Source organism: Myotis daubentonii, chromosome 2, assembly GCF_963259705.1.
Source record: "Myotis daubentonii chromosome 2, mMyoDau2.1, whole genome shotgun sequence".
Taxonomy (NCBI): domain Eukaryota; kingdom Metazoa; phylum Chordata; class Mammalia; order Chiroptera; family Vespertilionidae; genus Myotis; species Myotis daubentonii.
In genome coordinates, this window is record NC_081841.1 from 108,095,126 (window position 1) to 108,103,546 (window position 8,421).

At 46.3% G+C, this 8,421-nt stretch overlaps 1 pseudogene; it reads right to left on the reverse strand.

Annotated features, from left to right (window-relative positions):
* Positions 1-1,987: 1,987 nt before the first annotated feature.
* On the reverse strand, positions 1,988-5,348 carry LOC132225860 (BCL2/adenovirus E1B 19 kDa protein-interacting protein 2-like; annotated as a pseudogene).
* Positions 5,349-8,421: the final 3,073 nt, after the last annotated feature.

Consider the following 8,421-nt stretch of genomic DNA (forward strand, 5'->3'; position numbering starts at 1 on the left):
CCTTCCTACAGGCTTGTGGGCACCACCTCCAATGGGAGACTGTTTGGATCTGTCCCCTTGAGCCTGGTGGCTCTGCTTAGCTGAAATTGCTCCTGGCTGCACCTAACCTGAATCTGTGGCATACGCCTCCTGAGGAGATAGAGTTGGAGACTCTGGTAGAGACTGAGTGGTTTGACTCTGGAGTAGGAGCCACTTTCACCTCATTGAGTGCCTGATCATGTGACCTCCAAGGAGGGGATCCACTAGCCCTCTCCTCCAGACCCCAGTTGCCTTGTCCTATTGAACTCACCCCCTGTGGCAGAGTCTGTGGGAACAGCCAGTCTGGGCCCACTCTATGGTCTTTTTTCAGAAGACTCTAGAGAAAGATCAGGGAACCTCAGGGGGAGGGGGAATCGCTGACAGGTGGAGGTGGACCTCAGGAAGCCTCAGTCCTTTTACAGATCTGCCCCCAGCTCTAACCTGGAGGAAGCAAATCCTTATACACAGACTGACCTCTCCCATGTGCACTCAGGCCCAGTAGACACATCCACAAATGGTGAAAAGTGTGGTAGCTCCAGACAGGTAGCCCAAGGGTGGTTACATACAACATCTGACATCAACCTGTACCTGAACCCTGCTCAAGTGGACCCAGAACCAACACAACCTGTGGTGGGCTTCAGACCCAACCAGCCACACAAGTGGCACATCCAAAGGGGGATTCCAACAGGCACCAGATCCTGCTGGGAACAACTTTGTCTCAGGGGGCAGCCCCTGCTCAAAGTCTCATATACAGTGATTGAAGTTTACTCGTATAGCCTGCCAGCTTGAAGGGTTAACTCCATTCACGAAAGGGCCAACAGCATTCAAGACTCAAGTACAACAGTAGGGTGCACATGACTGACAAGAAACATTCCTGGAGCATGGATCTCAGGTGATCTGGAAGATTGTGCTACTGAGATCAACAAGACACCTTCATCATAAAGCCCTCATAACAAGTTTGTGTGAGTCATAGCAGATTTACCTAATACACAGAGACAAAATGGGGAGACAAAGAACTATGCCCCAAATGAAATAAAAAGAGAAATCCCCAGAAAAAGAATCAAATGAAATGGAAGCAACCAAAATACTGAATGTGGGATTTAAAACAATGGTTATAAGAATACTCAACGAACTTAGGAGAAGAATGGATGATCTAAGAAAGAACTTAAACAAAGAGATAGTAAGTATTAAAAAAGATATAGAGCCCCGCCAGTGTGGCTCACTGGTTGAGTGTTGATCTAAGAACCAGGAGGACACTGTTTGATTCCTGGTCAGGGCACATCCCCAGTAGAGGGTGTGCAGGAGGCAACCAATCAGTGATACTCTCTGTCTCCCTCTCCCTTCTTCTCTGAAATAATAATAAAATTGTTTTTAAAAGACATAGAAACCATAAAAAAGGACCAGTCAGAAAGGTAGAATACAATATCTGAAGTGAAGAATACTCTAGAAAAAATCAGCAGCAGGTTAGATGAAGCAGAGGATTGAGTCAGCAATTTAGAGAACAAGATAACAGTAAGCAGCATCCAAGCAGAGAATAAAAAATAAAATTTAATTTAAAAGAGAATTTACAAAAGTGAGGAAAGTCTCAGCAACCTCTGGGACATCAAGTTTAACAACATCCACATCATAGGGGTACCAGAGGGAGAAAAGAGCGAGCAAAAGATAGATAACATGTTAAAGAAATAATGGCTGAAAACTTCCCTAACTTGGTGAAGGAAAAAGTCACACCAGTTCAGGAAGCACAGAGTCCCAATCAAGATGTACCCAAAGAGGCCCACTCCAAGACATATCATAATTAAAATGCCAAAGGTTAAAGACAATCTTTTTTTCAATAAACCAATGCAAAAAACCACTTTATATGAAGTGTGGTTCTCTCCTTTTAGCAATATAAAATATAAAATGATTACAATATCATCAGCTAGTTAAGAGCTAAATTCAAGAGATTTGCAAACCAAAACAGCGCGAACAGTCCCTTATGCAAAAGTCCATTGAGGAAAAGTCAAGTCGATTTTGTAACAGGTTACATAAAAATCAGGGCCAATAAATGCATTATAAATGCAAAAAAAAAAAAAAAGATCATTGCTTCATCAGCACATTCTTCAGTCTTGTTTGCACTAGATGCCAAACTTACTGTTCGCTTTTTGGTTCATCTTGTTTTCCATTAAGCTCCTGATCAATCTGTTTTATGCATTCTGGTATGCCAATATATTCCAAAGGAACAAGTTCCACTAGTTCTGCCAAATTAAAGATGTATCTAATTTTTTGGCTGAATTTAGAGCTAATAAATGGTCTTGTAACAGCCAGACGTGTTCTGATAAACCACGAGGGATGTATGATAATTAAAGATTTTAGGTTTTCCCATAACCTTCTATCAATTTGCTGATAGCATTTCCTGAGCCATCCCAGACTGGGCATTTTCCTTCAAGTTGTTGCACCAGTTAAATAAACTAGCATGTGATTTTCTACTACTAACAGTTCCAAAGTACCAATAACATACTTAAAGAGGTTGTCCATCAGGTATCTATAGTTAGGTTGACAACTTTCAGGCATAAAACAGACAGCAAACACAACAATGACATTTAATTCATCCTCTATGACTGATAACTTTTTTATAGGGCTCAGTGGCCTTCATATCAACCCTGGGGTCCTGTTCTCCAATTCTGAACATACGCCAGTGTCATCCATCTTCTTTTTCCTCCTCTGTTGTGTATTTGGTAATTGCGCCTTTTCTAATAACTTCAGTAGTTTTGGGTTTTGGAAGATCATCTTCCCACTCAAATTCATTACTGAAGCTGACCCATTCTTGAAATAGCTTCCTTCATTGATAGCTGCAGCAGCTTATTGCCTGGCCAACTATACTGTGAACAAGCATCTGGCCAGAAACCTTTGCTGTATTTATAGGCTATTCATTAAGTGAAATTGTGCCTTGCCTGAGTTAGCTACATAAAGCATGCCTTGATATACCCCATCGACCTCAGCAAGCAATTAGGGAGAAGTACAAGACTTCAAAGTACAGACATGTGTCTCTCACGGAACCACCTGAAGTTCTTCCTCTGCAATAAGTTTCAGAACTGAAGCACTTTAAGAACTTAACCTCCAGATCAACAGGGTTGGTCCTAATTTTTATAGGTTTCTGCAAGTTGAATCAACTTGTGTTGGTACAATATAGATGACATATTTTTAAAAATATGAATGCATTTAGGTTCTCTTAGATTTAGTAGTTTGTAAAATAGTCTAACATTTAAAAAGAAAAAACGATTTGCCTTATGGGGGGGAAAAAAAGACTGTTAGGAAGGGTGCTATGTGAAAAGGCCTGTCTCTGCTCCCATGGGCAGTGGCTGAGGTACCATGAGCTATCTCAGCTGCTGAGGATTCCCCCTGAGAAGGTGGGGCCTAAACCCCAAGCTGGGACCCCCAGTCTAGAGTGCCAGAGCTGGGAAGAGGCACCCACATAACATCTGGCTGTAAAAAACAGCAGGGTTTCTAAAAAGCCAGGGTGAGACAGAGTCTACTAAAGACACAGGCACCTCTTAAAGGGCCAATGCATACAATTTTGTTTGCAGCCACTCATCCTGGGCTCTAGGGTAGGAGGAAGGCCAGAGTGTTCTAGATTCACCAGAGGAGAGTCTGGGTTTGTGCTTCTGGGGAGGGAGCTGGGGGACAGCCACCAGGATTCCTGTTCTGAGTCATTCTTCCATACCACAGAGACCATTTTTCTTGGATGGAGCAACCTACTCTATGTGGCCTCAGCCTGGGGGAAACAATTGCCCCACCCTCTAGATTCCCTCTTGCTCCACCATGCAGAGCTTAGGTCTTGCTGAGGAATCAGTTGCCTTGGCCTGGGTGTAGAGGTCAGGGCAGACTCAGGGAGTGTCAGTGACTGAGTTTTCTGGCTTTGGGGTGGGGGCTGTTCTGCCCACTTTCTGTGAACATGACTGGTGCTTCGCCCTCATGGGAGATTGAATAGAACCACCCTCCCAACTTCCAGCAGACCCAACCTCTGGGATCCAGAGGTCCCACTTGTCTGACTCCTAGTGGCTCCACCTTACCAAGTTTGGGGATAAATACAGAATAGATTAAGTCGTGTGGCTCTGGGGAGAGGACCATACCCACCACCTTCCCTGAAGCCCGACTGGCACCTCCTCTTCATGGAAGATCCATTAGCCCCATCCTCCTGATTCCACCAGAGGGTCTTTCATTGTATGTATGTATGTATGTATGTATGTATGTATGTATGTATTTTCAAACCTCACCCAAGGACATGCTTTTATTTATTTTAGTGAGAGAAGAAGGGAGAGGGAGTGAGTGAGAGAGAAACATTGATTTGACAATGAAATATTGACCAGTTGCCTCCTGCACATGCCCTGACCAGGGGTTGAACCTGAAATATGAGTATGTGTCCTGACCAGGAAACAACTATTTTGGTGTATGGGATGACACTCCTACCAACTGAGCCATACCAGCCAGGGCTAGAGGCTTTTTCAGTGATTGAGCCTAACAGGTAGCCAGCAGGTGAAGGAAGGCAGAGGCAGATCTTGGGGTTCCTTGGGACTTTTCCTGACCTTCCCCCTGGCCTGGTGCTGGGAAAAGCTGGCCTTGGTGAACAGCTTAGCTCTTCCTATGCACACCCAAGTCCAGCAGAGGAAGCCACAAATTATGGATGGCTTATCGCTCCAAAAAGGTTGCTGAGGGCCTGACACAGATGGTGTCTGACATTGGCCTGCACCAATGAGGCCCAGAACCAACACACCAAGTGGCCAGCTACAGACAACACCAGAACAGGATCCAATAAGCTTAACAAACAGCATATCCAGAGAGAGATCATGGCAGCCACCAAATCCTGCTGAGGTGAATTCTGCTTTGTGCGGTCAGCACCTGCAGAGCAGCTTACACTCCATGGTGAGGTTGAGCCTCACAGTCAGTCAGTCTGAGGGTTGATCCCGTGCATGAATGGGCCAATAGCAATTAAGATTCAATTATAACATCAGGGCCTACATAATCCACCACACAAGGGACATCCCTAGAACACCCAGCTCAGGTAATCAAGGCGATTGCCTGACTGGATCCCATAAGGTACCTATTGCCGGAAGCCAATTCCAGCATGTCAGCAGGGCTGAATCATCTGGAGATGGCTGAGGGTATTCCCCCAAACCTGAAAAGGATGCATAAATTAATTGCTTGCTGCCAGACAGCTAAGGGCATCTCAATCTACATGTTATTGCCTCCTACTGGCCAAACATCTGAACAGCCGTAGGCAAAGTTCCCCCAATCTGACAATGGATTGTGTATACAAAACCTTACCGTTTGATGTGTATATCTCCACCTTGCATTCAGACAATTTGTGTGAATAAAAAGCAAGGGGTCCTGAGACAAGGAGAACTTAGTTCAGTGATGGCGAACCTATGACATGCATGTCACCTCATTTTTTTGGTTGATTTTTCTTTGTTAAATAGCATTTAAATATCCTATCTAATAAAAGACAAAAAGGGTAATTAACCGTACCTCTGCTATGCTTCCCATTGGCTAATCAGCAAGATATGCAAATTAACTGCCAACAAAGATGGCGGCCGGCAGCCACGCAGCTGAAGTGAGCAGGAAGTTTGCTTGTTCCAGTGATGGAGGAAGCCAAGGTTCCCCGCCTGCCAAGGCCTGCTCTAAGCTCTGAAAGCAACAGCTCCGAAAGCAACAAAGTTTCAATTATAGAAGCTAAACAAACCCCAAATACCTGCTTTCAGCCAGCCGCAGCCTCAGAGCTGGGAGCGCCAGTGACGGCAACAGAGTTTCAACTATAGAAGGTAAATAAATCCCAGAATAAAAAGAAAAAAAGGAGAGGCTGGGAGCTTCAGTCGCAGGCCAGCCTGAAAACGGCCCTCAGCCCCTCACCCAGACTGACCAGGCACCCCAGTGGGGACCCCCACCCTGAAGGAGGTGTGACCAGCTGCAAACAGCCATCAGCCCCTCACCCAGGATGGCCACATCCTCATGGGGTGAGGGTCCCTGCTGAGGGGCTTGGCCAGCCTGCAAACAGCCATCAGACCCTCACCCAGACTGGCCAGGGACCCCAGCAGGACCCTCCACCCTGAAGGAGGTGTGGACAGTCTGAAAACAGCCCTCAGCCCCTCACCCAGGCTGGCCAGGCACCCAAGCGGGACCCCTACCCTGATCCAGGACACCCTTCAGGGCAAACCAGCAGGTCCCCACCCGTGCACCAGGCCTCTATCTTATATAGTAAAAGGGTAATATGCACATTGACCCTAACAGCAGAAAGACTGGGAATGCCTGGTCACTATGACACACACTGACCACAAGGGGGCAGACGCTCAATGCAGGAGCTGCCCTCTGGTGGTCAGTGCACTCCCACATGGGGGAGCTCTGCTCAGCCACAGCCAGGCTGATGGCTGCCAGTACAGTGGTGGTGGTGGGAGCCTCTCCCGCCTCCTCAGCAGCACTAAGGATGTCCAACTGCAGCTTAGGTCTGCTACCCACTGGCAAGTGGACAGCCCCCGAGGGCTGCTGGGCTGCCAGAGGGATGTCTGATTGCCAGCTTAGGCCCAATCCCTTGGGGAGCAGGCCTAAGCCAACAGGCGGCCATCCCCCGAGGGGTCCCAGACTGCGAGAGGGCACAGGCCGGGCTGAGGGACCCCCTCCCCCCACCGAGTGCACAAATGTTTGTGCAACTGGCCTCTAGTATAAAATAAATATCAAAAATATAAGTCTTTGTTTTACTATGGTTGCAAATATCAAAAAATTTCTATATGTGACATGGCACCAGAGTAAAGTTAGGGTTTTTCAAAATGTTGACACACAGAGCTCAAAAGCTTCACCATCACTGACTTAGTTCCTTTAGCTAAGTCTTCTCTGACTCCCCAATATGCTTTTCAAAATTATGTTTCATCTGTGGACTCTCTATTAATTTACACACAGTGCCTTCTCCAGGTTCCTGAACCCTTCTTGATGCTGGAACAAGAGCACCAGCACCTATTACACAAGGCCCCCCCACAAAGATGGGGAGTCATAGCAGATCTCTCTAATATATAGAAACAAATACAAAGAGGCAGCCAAAATGGGGAGACAAACAAACAGGCTCCAAATGAAAGAATAAGAGAATTCTCAGAAAAAGAGCTAAATGAAATGGAGGCAAACAATATATCTTATATAGAGTTCAAAGTAATGGTTATAAGTATGCTCAAGAAACTTTCTGAGAACTACAACAGCATGAAAAATGGCATAGAGGAGAGGAGAAAATGGCGGCCAAATAGGCAGACCTGTCATGCACCTTGACACAGGGCCAGGCTGGAAATACAACTAAATTGGAGAACATTCACCTGGAATTTCCAACTGTGGTAGGGCTAATGAGGTGACTTATAACTGAAGGCACCTGGAAACCAATAGGAAGGGTGAGATCATGAGAGGTGGGGAGCCCAGAGAGGAGGGAACTGAACTACAGGGACAACCGTTCCAGAAGCACAGGCAGGGATGCACACACCTGCCCATGGCTGGGGAGACACGACCAGCAGTGCTTCCCAAGCCACTGAAGCACAACCCATGGCAACATGACTTGCAGCACCCATACCATCCGAGCACTTGCAAAAGGTAGCAGGACTGCTGGCAGCAGCAGAGTCTAGACCCAGCACACCAGAGCCATTGGGAGAGAGAGCTGTAGTTTCGATTGCCTTTATTTTATTTAATTTTATTTATTTTATTATCTATAAACCCAGAGCACAGGAATTTCCATTTGCAACTACACACCCGAGGCATTGGCACAGAGAGGGAAGTGCGGACTTGGTGCCTGAGAACAGGCAGTGGTGGGAAGCAGGGCAGGGAGACTTGGAAAAGCAGTAGCCAGGAATCCTGCATTGGGTCATTCATACACTTCCCAAATGGCTATTTTCCTTGGGAGGAGCTACCCAGAGGGCAGATAAAGGAAAAAAACACAAACAAAACACACCCTAGATGATACAGCCTGCCACACCCTGCACTTTGAGCTTTTCAGAGGAAACAAAGGCAGAGGCCAAGTTTATGGGTCTGAACAGTCTCAAGGAGAACCTCAGTGACTGGATTGGATTGAACTGTTTTCTTCCCCTCTTATTTTGTTTTCCTCCCATTTTTATTCTCCATTCTCCTTTTTAGTTTATCTCTTTCTTTTCTTTCTCCCCTTTTAAAAAGTTGATCTTCGAAGATGACGGCATAGGGAAACACTGAAATTGCTGCCTCCTACAACTTCAAAACACAATAAACAGACAAAACGGACATCATCCAGAACTTACAGGAAGGCTGGCGGAGTGGACATTCTACAACTAGAAGGAAGGAGAAAAGCACATTGAGGGTCAGGAGCTGCAGCAGTAAAGTGCAAAGGTACGGAGGCTTGTGCGCGCGGAAAGGGGCTGGTACCTGAGGATGCAG